Genomic DNA, 16,265 nt, shown 5'->3' on the forward strand with positions numbered 1-16,265 from the left:
GCTCGGAACAACGCGAACTAAGCCGCGAAAACACAGTGCATGGCGGACTCTGTAACCGTGACAGATGGGTATCAAGATACAGCGCCCCAGGTGGGCGCGCGCGGCCACCCGGTGTAGAACCCGCCCCCCCTCTCTAGTCTCCACGGAGCCTTGCGCGCCACGGAAGCCGACTCGCTTCCTCCCCGCTTTTCTTCGTTGCGTGCGCGATATTTAGACGCGATCACCGGCTAATCCACGCACGCTTTCACTCGCACATACAGTATACGGCGTTCGGCGACGATTTTACCGGCCTTGGGCTTTATACGAAAGCTCACGGCGACGGCAGAAATGCGCCTGGAGTGTCCATATAATTGCTATCACAATAAAATAATCTTGGAAACTTAACGTGCCCAAGCTGTCTTCGGCTTGAAGAGGATCTACGCATATAAACGCAGGACCACGCTGGCTGTCAGCTGCTCTATCAACTACAACTCATGCCACACGTACATTTTGCCGATAATTAGACGTCTGCTGATCACGAGACCAATCGTACAGTCGGGACCAAAAGCATTGAGACCACACGTGCATGAAAACTTTTCTTCTTAAATGTTGCATGCAGTCTCATACTAAGCGGTGCAGCATACGTGTACGTTCGCGATCAGTGATATGCAATGAAGAACTTGCGCATTGAGTGGCTGTTATAGAAGGAATATTTTCTGCTGCCTGGTCTCTGAACTTTTTCTCCCCGAGGGTTCATTTCTGGCCAGTTGGAAGACGGCTTTCTGGGGGCGCGCGCTATGCGCACGTATGCGAAACGGGGTCCGCTATCTTGTGTTGTTTCGCCAGGTTCCCTTGGTCCTAGGAAGGAACCGATTGCATCCTCACGCTCAACAAGTCAAGCGGCATCGACGGACACCGCTCCCACCTCGGTACGTCGAATTTTGACCGCTTTCTCGCCTGAAAACCGCCGTTAGGCATAGCTCCTGTCTGAAGTGGTCGGGGCCGGACCGGCCCACGACGCCACGCCAACATGGAAGTCGTCGTGGAGGGGACGCCAATCACCCCCGAAGACCTCGCAGATAAAGGATGGCGCACGCTGCAGCGCGACAAACGTACCCAATGCAAGTCAGCGATAAGTTCGCCCCGCGAGAAGGCGAGCACGGCCGGAGTCGTTGTTAGGCCTAACCCGGCGCGACGTCCCAAGCACCCGAGGGAGCCCCCTATCCCTCCGCACTACTTCAAGGTGGTGTTGCGAATCAGCGGTGGCTTTAATGTGTCCGGACAACGCCCATCAGCCATCATGGAGGCATTGTGTGTTTCCACGGGACTGTCAAAGCAAGCTTGCGGCAAGGACATGGTACGTTTGGACGCCGTCGGCAACTTCGTTGTCGTGGGTACCGAGGATGGGGACCGAGCCGACAGTTACGCGACGCTATCGACGCTAAAGGTGGGAAGTCAAACCTATCCGATTAATGCTTACCTCCCAACTGAAGATCAAGGGAAAGGCATTATTCGCCAAATTCCTCCGCACCACACCCAACAGCAAATTCAGGAGAATCTGTCCGAGAGCGGCATGAATCCCGACATAGTGGGGTTCCGCCGTCTAGGCGAGTCCGAAACCGTCCTGCTGGTCTTCAGGAGGCAGGAAGTTCCTCATTACGTCATGTACGGCGGGGCATGGCACCGATGCAATTTATTCCGGCGCAGAGTACAAGCCTGCTTGATTTGCTACCAGACCGGGCATCGAGAAGACGTCTGTCCGAATCGAGGCACGACCAAAAAGTGTAGAGAATGCGGAGCACCCGACACGACCGACGGGCACGAGTGCACGCCACATTGCCTATTGTGCGGCAAGAGCCACGTCACGGGAAGCCGGGAGTGCCGGAAGAAGTTTGAGACCCCTTTCATCATCCGCCAGCGCCGACGCCAGCGCCGCGATCGGCAGGCTCGAGAGCGGGAAGAGCAGCTTCAATCACCGCAGCCACGGGGCGACGACCACCGCAGCCGGTCTAGGGAGAGGCGCTCGTCGTCAGTCTCCTTCGCGGACGGGGAGTCGACCGGTGACGGCGGCGCCACGGCCGGAAGACGTCGGTCTACCAGCCGGGGTCGGAGCCGGAGCCGAGGTCGGAGCCGGAGCCGCTGCGGCCGGTCGAGATCGCGGAACGCCCCGAGGCAGCAGCCGGGGGGCCAAGCCAACCGTGGAGGCCGGGGCCAACAGCAGCATCAGCAACGAAACCAACAAGGAGCCCAATCACAGGTGACGTCCCAAAGAAACTGGGCCAGCATAGTGGCAGGGAGGGGGAGCGAGGTGCATCCCGAAACAGTTACACTTGACACAGTTAAGACTCTACAGCAAACCATCCAAAACATGCAGACAAAGATCGCACAACAGGATACAAAGATCCGCGCCTACGAGAGCGGTTGCTTCCCACAACCAATGGACAGGGACCGACACCCTAGCACGGCAACCAGCGCGCTATCAGTTCCCTCACCGACTTCGGTGCCTATTAGCATACCAACAACTACCGAAAGTGAAGAATCCGATATGGACTCCCAGGGTCCACCGAACAAACGAAAAGCCAGTCTCATTCACAGGACTCCCACTACAGCCCCAATTGAGGACGCAGACCTAATGAAACGCGTAGAGCAACACGTTGAACGCGCGGTCAAGGCGGCCATGGACGCCATCCTCCCTGCGATTTTTGAACGCTTCCAGCAGTTAGAGAACCGCATGACGGCACTCGAACAGAACCACAACACGCTAGCCGCACAGGTCGCACAAATCGCGCAATACATCCCAAAATTAGCGCCCGTCCCGCCGGAGCAGACTCTCCCTCACCCCGCGGTCATTCCTCAGGTGGCACCCGTCAGCGCAGCGGCGGTCCTCCGCCCTTCCCGCCTGGACCTGGCCGTCCACACACTCCCCAACAATCAACATGGCTGTAACAACCAATAACACCTATCACGTTTGGCAGTGGAACTGCCGCGGATTCAAAAAGAAGAAGGCCAACCTTCACCAGCATCTTAATAACACGGCACAGCAAGAATCCTACAAACCTGATATCATAGCGCTACAAGAAGTCAACGTGGAAGCCGGCCTCTCCTTTTACCGGGCTTTCCATTGCCGTAACAACTCCAAGAAAGTCACTACGCTGGTTCGCCGAGAACAGGTGACGGCGATCCACGACATCGAAACTTCTCCCCCCTCCGGCATCCCCCACGTTTTCGTGGAGATCATCCCGACGCGCACGTCAGATCCCAGCTTATTCATCCTCAACGTATACGTCGCCCCGCATTCAGACCCGAAGCTCGATGCGCTTTTTCGCTCGGCTCTCAAAGTCAGCCGCGACTGCCCCCTGCTCATCGTTGGGGACTTCAACGCCGGTCATACTCTGTGGGGATACCTGGGCGACACCCGCAAGGGTAGACATCTAGCAGAAGCCGCGCAAGAGTTGGGCCTCACGCTAATCAACGATACTACCACCCGCACCAGAATCGGCAGCCGAGGTCAGGTAGACACTAACCCGGACCTGACGTTCGTCGTCCACTCGCAAGACTACGCCTGGACGAACACCGGCGAAACTCTCGGAAGCGATCACTGCATCCTTCACACGGAAATCTATGCACGCGGCAAGCGTCGGCGGAAGCATCGCTTCTCGGTTACAAACTGGGACAAATTCCGCGAGTCCAGAAGAATGCGAGCCAGTGAGGGATCCATCGCCAATATCTCATACTGGAAGAGCCAACTCCTGGCCGACGTGGAAGAGCATACGGAACATCTTGACCCGGAAGACGCCCCGGAAACCTCCAACGTCGACAGCAGGCTGCTTCACATGTGGCAGGCAAGATCGAGCATGCTCCGGCGTTGGCAACAGCAGGGGAAAGATAACCAAGCCCTAAAAGAAAGAATCACTAGACTCGACGCAGAGATCTCCGATCACGCGACCGAGGTCACCCGGCAGCAATGGTACCAAATATGTGATCGCATGAGGGGACGCCTCAGCGCAGCCCGGACGTGGCACCTCCTACGCCACCTCCTGGACCCGGACACCACCAGGGCCGAAGGCAGAAGAAACATGGCCAAGTTGATCCACAGGCATGCTCAGGACCCGGGGGCGTTCCTGGCCGAGATGCGAGACAAGTACATCGGCCCGCAACTCAAGACACCGTTACCTGCGGCCTACCAGGGCCGGCCGAACGCGCACATAGACGAAGACATTACGTTCGCTGAGGTGTCGGCAGCCGCCTACAAGCTGCGGACGAATTCGGCGCCGGGTTCGGACCGCGTTACCAACAAGATCCTACGCAACCTGGACGAGGCCGCAATGGAGCAGCTCACCGAGTTCATTAACGAATGCTGGAAGACGGGCGCCATCCCGGAAGAGTGGAAGACGTCAACGATCGTCTTTATACCAAAACCAGGCAAACCACTCAATGCGGACAACCTCAGGCCGATTTCACTCACATCATGCGTCGGCAAACTGATGGAGCACGTGGTCCTAGACCGTCTCAATGAACACGTAGAAGATGGGGACGAGTTCCCCCACTCTATGTTTGGTTTCAGGCCACACCTGTCCTCGCAAGATGTGCTCCTTCAGTTAAAAAGGCAGGTGATGCAACCCGAAAGTCCGGTCGACGCTCGCCGATTCCGGTGCCTCCTGGGCCTCGACCTGAAGAAGGCCTTCGACAATGTCGCCCACGCAGCGGTGCTCGAGGGCCTGACCCAACTGGGTGTCGGAAACCGAGCATACCAATACGTCCGAAACTTTCTCACCGACCGGAAGTGCCGGATCAAAGTCGGCGAGCATGAAACTGAATTTATAGAGCTGGGGAGCCGAGGCACGCCGCAGGGATCAGTCATCTCCCCTTTTCTCTTTAACGCGGCGATGCGCAGGCTCCCGGAATTGCTGTGCTCTATCCCTGGGCTTCACCACAGCCTCTACGCTGACGACGTGACGTTATGGGCAGCGGCGGATGATCCACAAACTCTTCAAGAGATCATGCAACGCGGCATCGACGTCGTACAAGCTTATGCGGAGTCGAAAGGCCTGACGTGCTCACCGGAAAAATCCGAATACCTACTGATCAAGCCCGGCAGAAGCAGATGTCCCAGGGGATTACCACGGAGAAGGCGCTTCCTTGAACTTAAGGTCGGAGAACTTACCATCCCGGAGCGCCCCAGTATCAAAATATTGGGGCTAGACTTTCAGAACACGCTGCGCTGCGGGCTCATGTTAAAGAAACTCCAGAGGGCGACCAACTACACATTACAGCTCATTCGCCGGGTGGCTAATCGGCACCACGGCATGGGCGAGGGCGATCTGCTTCGGCTTGTGCAGGCATACATAACCAGCAGAACCATGTACTCGACACCATATGTCAAACTCGCAGCCACGGACTTAGCCAAATTAAACACCATGATCCGACGAAGCACAAAGGCAGCCTTGGGCCTTCCGGACCACGCGGCCACCGCAAGGCTAGAGGCCTTAGGCATGCATAACGCGATCGAGGCGCTCTTAGACGCTCACCACACAGCCCAAATCCGTCGTCTCTCGCTAACCCCGGCTGGCCGCACAGTCCTCCGGAAGCTCAGTCTCGAGGCTATCCCCGAGGGGACAGAGTACATTACGATTCCGCGAAAGGTCAGGGGGCATATTTATGCCCCACCTCTACCCCGCAACATGGACCCCGAGTTCCATCAGGGCCGTCGGCAGGCACGCAGTGAAGCCATTTGGCGACGCTACGGCTCGCAAGATGGAGTGCTTCACACAGACGCAGCCAGACACCCTCGGGGTGACCTCATGACCGCGGTGGTAGCGGATCACAACGGAGGACTGATAGAATATACAACAATCACGGCTGGCCGAGTGGTGGAAGCGGAGGAAACCGCGATTGCCATGGCCATGCATGCGGAAGCGAATACCGTCATCAGCGACAGCAAGCAGGCCATCGGCGATTTCGTCCGTGGTAGAATTTGCAAACAGGCGTACCATGTCCTCACACGACGCCCCCTAAGCGGCTTGAAAACCCTCGTGTGGACCCCCGCTCACGCGGCTGTGCCCGGCAACGCGTCGGCTCACAGTTTGGCTCGAGATCTCGCGCGCCGAGCCTCGTCCGCGGATGCGGACGGCGTGAATGAGGAGGAGAGACACGAGGAACCCTGCGAGACCTATTATGAAATAGCTCATCGGTATCGCTTGAGGCGTCGCGCGCTTCCACCACCGGCCAAGCAACTCGACAAAACGCAAGCGGTCGCGTTTCGGCGACTTCAGACAAATACATACCCACACCCAAAATACATTAACAAAATCACAGGGGGCAGGGAAAGCGACAAACGTAGGCTATGTTCAGAAACAGGAACACTAACACACATAATGTGGGAATGCACCTCGCTCCCGTTCTCTCATCCCCCCGTCAGCAGTGAGACTGACTGGACAGCCTGGCTCAGTTCCGGGGACGTCGACCGACAACTTGAACTGGTGGACTGGGCGGAAAAGGCCAAGCAGGCCCAGGGCCTTACTTGAGCCCTAACCCTCAGCCACGTCCCTCTTTACCCTTCCCCCTATCAATAAAGTTTATCACCACCACCACCTGGGGGCGCGCGTATACCTTGCCTGCGATGGAGGTTCGAGTCGAAGAATGTGTTCGGCGTCCTCCTGTCCTTTATTTATTTGCCAAAGTTGACAGTGACATCCACCGCGGTGTCTCCAGGGTCATGGCATTCTGCCTCTAAGCATGTAGCCGCCGCACGATACCCAAACGGAGCGGCAGCATTGTCGCATGGGTTGAATGCAAAGCGTTCCGTGTGCTGCTGATCGTGTTTGCGCTAAAAATTGCCAACGTGATCCGGAACGACTCTAAGAGACCCAGTGTTTTTTTCGGGCCTTGAAGGGACGGACAACACATTTTCACGGTACCCATTTTATTTATTGCAATGGAAAGCTTATTGGTGTGAGTGCCTAATCATGAAGTGGTAACACGGAAAACGCCGTGGAACACTTTTTATCAGCATTTTTCGATCTTCACTGAGGATGCAGTCGTCAATCGGAAGAATGCTGAAAATAGTGATAAACGAGCGCGATAGCTGTTATACGCCGGCATTGGTGGGATTCAGACAAGTGCGGCCGTAGCTGTGAAAACATACTATTTTGTTTATCGGGCCGATGTTCCTATGATTCATGTTCTCCGAAGCATTAAATTATTTCTTAACAGGTACTGCTTTTCGTGGTTTCCTGTCTAACGGCTTTGGTCGTTAATTAGTGAAGATTCTTTTTTTAGCCAAGCCAAGTTCTCAAAAGCGAAATGGTGCTTTTACACGTGATACGCACATCAAAGTTACAGTGAACTCCTATTACATTGTATCAACGTGTTGCCGTAGCTACGTGCGCGCTAATATTGAAGTGCTGGCATTCATTTACGGCATAACTAGTCGATGGCAGTTTCTATCTCACAATTAGACCACACAACTCTGCGTACTTGCTCACAATCTCGCACGCGTCATAGCATGTGCCGTGGCACTTATATCGATTACTAACACCGAGCTCAGTTCAAGACGCATATGAAGATGGCCATCGATATGTGCCACAGTTCTCTGAATTCGATTTCAATGTCCGTTTCAAGAGCCCGAAAGCTCTCGCCTTCACTTCTATTGCTGACGCTATACTTATGCCGCAAATGTCCAGGTTTCACCTCCGAGAGAAGGGCGCCACGAGAGAAACGCCACAAACAGCCAGGTGGGGGCGGCTCTGTCTCCGCAGAGCGCCATCTTCCCGTTGAGCGCGTTGTCTTCTGATAAGCGCACCATGGTCACCATTCGAGGGAACATGCGCGTCTCCGGACGTATTCGGCAGTGTGAGGGCTTCCAGTGTGAACACTGTCCTGGACGGACCTCTAGCCAAGTCATCCGGTCCACTTCCAACACCGCGCACCGCTACATGACAACAGGCGGAGTCGCAAGTCTGCAACCCTGAAGGAGGCACGGTGGCCGAGAGCCCGCCAGCTCATCGAATAGGTTCTATGGCGGTCGCTTCGAATATCGGGGTGTCATAAACGGGGTTCGAAGCCGTCCTCAAGGGTCTGAATACGGCTGAACCTACCAGGCAGACTGCGAACGCTCGAGGGTGCCAGCGGTCCAAGGTCTCCTTAGCGGAGTCTCTCGAGCTGGAAGAATCCTTCTACGGGAGTATGGCTGTCATCGTATAAAACGTCCAAATAGCTATCTGGAATTGTTCGTGCGGCTCAGGACGTTGCATCTGATATAAACAGAAATCGCCTATTCTAAGAAGGGAATTTCGTAGGTCTTTGATCGAGACTGAAGTTATGTTGGGCAAAAAATTAAAATAGACTTAAGCATTAACACACGCATTCCGAACGCAGTAGGGAAATTCCCATTGCGAGGCAGTGTGTTGTAGAGTCAAAGCAGTCATTCTTTAAATGAAGGAGAACGAACAAAGGAGCGCAGATTCCTCTCATTGTGGGCCTTCTCTGTCATTTGAAAGCATTTGCCGCATAACGCATGGGATGAAAGTTTTCAACCTTTTGGTTTGTGTGTACTTTGGTTGCGGTGTTCATACTCTCTGTGGGGCCATCTAATAAGCCGACTGAAGTGCATTCTCTGATCCCTCGGTTACACAAAGGACAACTCTGTCGTGAAGTTCCCATAGGTCATGTGTATTGGAACACGTAACGGCACCTCGAGTACAATTGACAGCGTACGAGAAGAGAATGAGAACAGTAATCACTTACACATCTGCATGCGCCACTGAACTGTTAGAGGTGTCATTTGCTGTTTAGACGCTTTCACACATCTTCTACGTGGCTTGGAAAGCTGTCATTTAATACGACAACGCGGGCATTTGTGGGTGCCTTAATCGGCGATGTACTAACTCTGCGCTGTGAGTCTCCTTGCACCGAAAGCCGTGCGCAAGGAGAGGATAGGAATAAACTTTAATTGTGCAATGGTTATTGATGTTGGTGCCCGGGGCTAGGCTGCCAGGGGTCCCTCGCCCGAGCGGATGCATTAAATAAGCATTGAGTTCCCGACCATGGCGGCTTCAGTTTAATGAGGGTGAAATGAACCCCGGGTGGTCAAAATTAATTCGGATACATATACGGCCTGTTTAACTCGCATTTAGACCCCAAGCCGATTCGTGGCAACTCCCTGGGCCCGCAGCTTTTCTGTCACCCTTGTTCTTTAGTTAAACTCATATCATCTCCCCCTCCCCCACCCAATTTTTCAACGCGTTTCCTTTTCATCTTCAAAACAATATACACCGCCGCCTGACAACAGAAGGCTGGATTCACACGCCGGACTATATTCCACGGACGAGCATGAAGCGGCCGAGTCGCAAGAAATTGCGCCGTCAGCAGCAGCCTGTGCACTTCGTCTTTGTGTGCGGCTTGAGCGGGGCGTAATGACGCACGTAATACACGTCTACGGAATTCGGTCCGTCAGGTGAATCCAGCTTGGAGCTTCGTACGTGGGAATGGACGGCGAGGCAAAGCGCTAGGAATCCTTATACATAGTGTCCCACGTAACTTGAGCCAAGGTTTTAAATATGAAAGGCGCGTCGAAACCGAATTGAACCCAACTCGTACTACAGTAAACTCTCAGTTGCACGAACGTCGGTTTATCGAATATTTCAGAATAATGAACTTTTTTAAAAATCCCCGGCAGTTTTCTTATAGATTGTATGCAAAATTGTTTCACTTGAACGAATTTCGGAAGTCAATATTTCAGTTTAACGAACTCGTTCAGAGGACCAAGGCTTATTTTTACGATCAGTTACTTACTCAGTTATCTGATCGTAACTTATCAGTTACGATCAGATACTTCGTTTGAAGACTATGCACAGTGTGACAGTGCACTGATTACCTGTGCTGGACAGACGGATCTGGAGATATTTTCCAGTGTTCGTCCTGAAGAAGAAGAAGAGTGCGCCGAAGAAGAGGCAACTGCCGAGCCAGTTTCAAGCCCTATAACTCTAGCTGAGGTTGTAGGGTACAATGGAAAGTTGAAACACTTTGTGTCTCAACAGCAAGCTGTGCCAGAACTGTACAAGAACATTGACTCTTTGGACAGTTTGTTACTTCCTGTGCTTTAAAAGTACAAGTGCAGAAGAAGATTAGTTTTTTTTTTTTTTTCTGAGTGAGAAAGGCGGCATTATAACTGTTATGAACCTTGTACTTGTTGATATGTACAAATTCCATTTCACACATTTCTAACACTATGGATGCCATTTCTTTTGCTCCATGAATTTCACTTCAAACTTTTGACTCTGTATGCCATGTCTTAGGTTGGTCTAGTGAATATTCGGTTTAGTGAACTTTCATTTAAGTGCACTATTTCCTTCGGTCCCTTGAAGTTCACTCAAGTGAGAGTTCACTGTATTCGCACTGGCCTATACACCAGAACACCGTGAATTCAAAGCGCGCCGCCATATTGATGAGCGCTGGTCGCGCCATCTATCCCAAACGCCGCGAAGTAGCAGGCCTGGGCTGCCACGCCGGGAGATGCGACCCGGCGCGAAAGCGAAACTTGGGCTTTTTAGCTGGGCGGAAGGCGTGTTTCGCGTTTTTTCTAGCCTGTCATTTTCGCTGTCTCGATTCAATCAAACTTCAAGACCTCATGCAAGTCCGCAATGGCCACACTGAGTGATGTGCAGACTGCAGAAGCGAATACATCGGGTAACCACGTAAGCACGTAACCTGTGAAGGATTTTACAGCACTGTGTTGGTGCCACATTTTATTAAAGCACGCAGAACATTGTCCTCTGCACTTTCAGTTTGGTCTTGTTTGTCATGGTCACTACTGGGTTGGCCGCGTTTGGCAACCAACTGGCGAGGTCGTTTGACTGCCTGATTAGCAGACGCCTGCCCTTCACCACCTGCACATTGAAAACAATATATATGTTATAGTAAGAAGGGCTGTAGTTCTTTCCCATGCCATCACTGTTGCGAAGACATAAAGTCCTCTCAAAATGAAATAGAAAATGCACCAGGCCAATTGTATCGTTCAAACCCTTAAGAGTACAACATTAAGAACACAAGCCTACAGTACTCGAACAAGCAGCATGTGATGCTAAACCTGCACTCATTGGAAAATGAGGAACTACAGTAGTTATAATGTTCAACTACATGTGCACTCAAAGCCCATATAACAGGGCGAGCATGACGGATGCAGGTTTTGTACAGTTGCACAAACCATGACAGGGCACATAAAATTACCATCCCTACTTAAAGCTGCATCGTCAGGGAAGCCTTTGGTACAAGACAACAACCGCACCTGCATTCCAAAAAAATTAGCCCCACCAACTGCAGCTACCTGGTATCAGACCTGTTTCGCTTGTGCGAGGCCATATCGGATTGTTAGCGCTCCCTTAGAAAACAGTAAAAGAAACTGGTGAGAACGAGCAAAATTTTGTTACAAAATACAACAATAATTAAGCACCTTATTTTCCTCGCCTTATGAACGGAAAAATTTTGCGCTTTGCCCTGCATAACAGCCCGCACGCAGTTTAGAGCTCAGGATGCTCAAATGAATTCGTTACGAATGACACCTGCAACACTAGCTCGTAAAGACAGGCGCGCTGCAAGAACGCCTTCGGCGACGAGCAGTCGTTGTTTACGTTTTTGTCGACGCATGCTACATGACGAGCAGACTTCGTTTTACTTTAATTAGCAATAACGCTCACCAGCAGGGCAACATACTATCGTTTACAACTTGTCGTTCATGCTTAATGGTCATGCCGTGCAGCAGCTGCAAGTATCGCTAACCGCAAACTCAACTGTTCCGCTTAACCGTCGGGATCTCTGCCTGAATGAAAACACGAAAAGGCTTGCCTTCTTGTTATAGCCAAGGCGAAGCACCGGCGCGGGATTCTGCTCTGTGGGCTTGTCCAGAAAGTGCTCGGAGCAAACCTGCGTGTTACACATATTACGTTCGTAGGGCGCAAAGTTGAACGTGGCACCAAAATATACACAGATCGAATACTCACTCGTGCATTTTCACTGGGTTGGTAGTTCTTCCTATTCACTGCAGCTATCCACCGGTGGCGCAGCTTGCCATTCTTCGTTGCGGATGGAAATCGGTGCAGGCTGAAAACACCGCACCGGCACGATTCCCTACGTGTATTGTGCTCTTCGCAAACAGCGCTAAGCAACCTGCTCCTTTTCCGCTGGTTATTTTGGCATCCAAACACGACGCAACGATGCCCAGATGACTTCTTGTACTTTGGATTCGCGTGAACGGGCATATTTCCGCACTTTGGAGTCCTAGGGCTAGCGCTAGCCAGTCGCCGGCGAACACGCTTTGGCAGCCCCATAGAGTTACTATAGTGCCTAGAATATACTGGCTAGTGTAACGTGCACCCGCTCTTTTCAATGGAGCAGCGTGGCGCCGCCTGCAATGAATGCCCACGGTGGCCGACAGAGGTCGCTGCCAGACGGGTGGGTGCAGACTGCGCGTGTCGTCTGCTTCGCATATCAGTTTCGCAGCTGTTGCGTCGGTTTCTGTGTTGCCGTTTTCAGTGTTATTACAGCGTTGCGTGTTTGTTCTTGGTGTTTTCAAAGAGAGAATGCTTCGCTACTGTGTTCGTGTGCCTGTCATTACAAGAAGTATGCGGCGGCGGTGAAAAAACGCCTAAGAGACAGTGCAAGGAGAGGACCTGCTTTATGCCGTTGTGTCGAAGCGGTTACCACTCGAACAAAGGGCGTGTATCGTTGTTCACTCCACCACTGATACGAAGCGGCAGCACAACGGGCAAGAATGATCAGGAGAGTGGACAGAAGGCCGGCACCAACTGCTGTGGTTTGTAAAAAACATTTCGAAAACAGCTTAGTCGAGCGCACGTTCTCTATCACCGTGAACGGCGTTGTCCACGAGATTCCCCGCGATAAACCACGCCTGAAACCCTACGCTATACCCACGATATTTCCTGAGTATCCTAAGCATGCACCTTACTCTTCGTGAGTACCAGGGAAAAAAACGAGAAATAAGGAGCAGTAGCGCTTTGATCTACTATACTGTTATGTTGCACGAAAGATCACTGCCCAAAATTCTTGACCACAGTGTGCAGGCTTCCTTTGCGTAAGTAAAGCTGAAGCTAGTGCCGACGCTGCTTCAATATTGCACTACGCATTTTGACAATGCATGGAGGCCTTGTCTATCTTAGTCAGACCTCGTCAACCGCTGTGAAGGCCGTGGAAGATGTTTTTACTGTGTTCTTTAGCAAACACAAGTTACATGTAGCGAGTCTAGCTGATTTTTCAGGTCAGCTGCAGGCACTGGCCTTCCCCCAACTAGGGTGCCCAGAACATGAAAAACCAGCTTTGACAACACGTACTTGTGAAGTTGTATGTATTCTAGCTTGAGGTTTCGGTTTTTTGTAAAAGGCATCAACATAGAGGGAAGCGCAAAGGCAACGGCAGAAGCTCTTTAAACTGCGTCACTGCCACTAGATCTAGCTTCTTCGTGTATGTGTGCATTATCTCATCTAGGGCTGTCTTATATGCCCGCGTTTGACTGTTGTTACGCGAGAATAAAATATTTGTTACGCTTAAATGAAAGACATAAAAAGAAGTCTGCACGTGTTTACCAGGTATTAAAAAATGTATAGTACACAGAACACCGCGTGCAGTCCATTTTACAGGGAATTTTTTTTACTTATTATTCTATCCTCGTCATAGAGTTACTATACTGACTCTAGAGGACAAGCTACCCATAGGGCCCATGCATTGAAATCGGGAACCGCAAGAGCGCCGCCATGTTGCTACGCGCCGAGGTTGCCAGCTCCTGAGACGCTTGCTAGACTTGGTGACAGTAGTCAGTTTTAATCCGGCAACTGTAGCAGCGTAGCAGCATGGCGCCTCGCTAGTAGTGTCGTGATGTGTGCGTGCAGCCGTGTGTTTGGGCTTTATAAGTTGGTTCTTTATTCTATGTTGCGGGACGGTGTGGGTGTGGTCCATGTTGGCCGTACAGGTGGCAGTTATGCAACCTAGGGATGATCCTGTTGAAGTTTCCGGCGGTATGCGGTTTTCAGCGGTCATGCCTGTTGCAGGAGTGTCACGTACTCGACGAGGTTACGAGCTCGAAGCTGTGGTCAGATTCTTCGTTGGCGTTCCGTAATTCTCTTCGCACGGGCGCGGTATGTTGCAAAAGCCGCTTTCGCGATCTATCGTAGTGACGATAGATCGGGTTTCTTTATTATTATAAGTACTGATCCAGCTGTAGGGCACATGTAGCCGACAAACGGAAGTCTCAGGAGAGCACCTGAGATTATAATAAAGCAGGCGGCACAGGAACTCCAGGGCACCCAAGGGACAGTGGGGGGATCAAAGCTCGAAGCAGAACGGTACGTAGGTTGGGGCCGCCGAGGCAGGTGTGTGCCAGGGAGTGTTCGCACGGACAGCTCCCCTGGCACGCGCAGCAGTGCCTCGCAAGGTCGAGATACTTTAAAGGCACCTGCGCCCATGATCTTTCTTTTGCCTCGGTGCAGTTAGCACGATTAATGAGAATAATATGGAGGGCACCCGGTGCAGTCGCGAATGCGTCATGGCAAATGTAGCTCGCGTCGCCTGGCGTGTGTAGTAATATCAGAGTTGGTTGTATGAACTTCATCATATTAATGCGCTTTGTTACGGTACCTTAACGGAATGGGTCTAGAGGACGGTGTTGGCACATTTTTTTCGTTCCGCCCTAATCCTGTTATACCCCCCACTACAAACACACACGCATACCCCCCCCCCCTTTTTTTTATGTATACATACAATTCCTTGCCATGATGGATCATAGCCTCCTTTATTTTTGAAAAATAGAGGAGGCTATGGACGGATTGACCAGTTCAAGTTGTCAACTTGTCAGTAACGGTCATAGGAATGACTGTAATAAACACAATTCCACGATCGGATTGTTTACTTTCATTTTTTGTTGTAACACTGAGGACTACATAGAACTTTATTTTGTATATGTGAGAGAAGTATGTGGATATCACGAGCTTAAGCCAATGTGCGATACACAGACAAAACATCTGCTACAACATGAACTGAATTGAGGGCCACACAACACATACGTAATTAAAGGTGCAAAATATAGGGGGAAGCTTCAAAATACGCTCTGTAGCACTGCAAAGTATAACATATATTGTATGTGTACAATAAATGTTCAAAAAAACAATGCATCAATGTCCCATTTGCCTTCAAGTTTATTATCAAGTTCAAGTTTACTGAAGTTTATTATGAGCATATGTACAACAGGAATCTACTAACACAGCCGCAGTTAAGGTGGCTCTTCGAGGTGTGCTGGCTGCCTCAGTGTAAGAAAAAGAAATTGGGCGAATGTCGACACCAGCGCCACTGCTTCTTGCCTCTGACCTGCACGTGCCTCCGCGGCATCTTTGTGCACAAGTGTGCTGGCGTGGCGAACGTAGGAGTCATCCGAGAGAAAGAGTATCGTTTACATGGAGAAGTGGCTGTTCACATTGCCTGTCGCTTTCCCTCAAATGTTTCCTTGGCGACTAGGGTGACACACCCGCAGACAAGGTGGCTGTTCGAGGTGTGCTGGCTGTCTAAACGAAAGAAAAAGAAAGAAATTAGATGAATGTCGATACCAGTGCTATTGCTTCTTGCCTCTTACCTGCATTTGCCTCCACGGCCTCTTGGCTTGCACAGTCTGTATGAGGGAGCTGCTGTGGCTAGGCGAAGGCATTGTCGAAGGAAAAAGAAAAGGCCATTCAAATGGGGAATTATACAAATAAATGCAGTTCTTATGTCTGTTTCTTGCACTCTTCTTGCCTAAAAGTTTTCAAAGACAGTGTCTAGAACACACCAGCACTTTGACTGCTTTTGCTGTTTACCTGCAAGTGTTGCTGCGAGATCCTTAGTATGGCTGCGTGCAGCATTGTAACACTTAGTGGAGGCATTTGACGTGGTAGCCAAAAATATAATCATCCTTGTCTGCATGAATGCTTTAAATTTCTAGATGCAGTGGTAACTATTACTATTGGTGCAAGGCCCCCACATCTATGCGGCAAGTGCCATAGCTCGAAACTGAATTTTTCCTTTAGTGTTTCACAAGGTGTCTGATATGTCCACATTAGACGTGATCCGTTTCTTGTTATTTATCCCAGTGTGGAGAGAGCATCACTAAATAGTTTTTTTTTATTTTTTCATGGCTTGCTTTTTGGTTTGTTTCTGAATTTCTCAAACAGCAGTCTCATGATGCTAAAGTGACTCATGATATGACAGTCATCAGCTTTAGTTTTTCAGAAAAACAACGCATTTCCTGACCC

At 51.2% G+C, this 16,265-nt stretch overlaps 1 long non-coding RNA gene across 1 annotated transcript; it reads right to left on the reverse strand.

Annotated features, from left to right (window-relative positions):
- Positions 1-10,691: 10,691 nt before the first annotated feature.
- LOC140219285 (uncharacterized) lies at positions 10,692-12,283 on the reverse strand. Its single transcript, XR_011895440.1, has 2 exons — positions 11,821-12,283; positions 10,692-10,865 (listed from the first exon to the last, which is right to left on the reverse strand). It is a non-coding gene; the product is annotated as an uncharacterized lncRNA (long non-coding RNA).
- Between the last annotated feature and the right edge of the window lie 3,982 nt (positions 12,284-16,265).

This window comes from Dermacentor andersoni, chromosome 7 (genome assembly GCF_023375885.2).
Source record: "Dermacentor andersoni chromosome 7, qqDerAnde1_hic_scaffold, whole genome shotgun sequence".
Classification (NCBI taxonomy): domain Eukaryota; kingdom Metazoa; phylum Arthropoda; class Arachnida; order Ixodida; family Ixodidae; genus Dermacentor; species Dermacentor andersoni.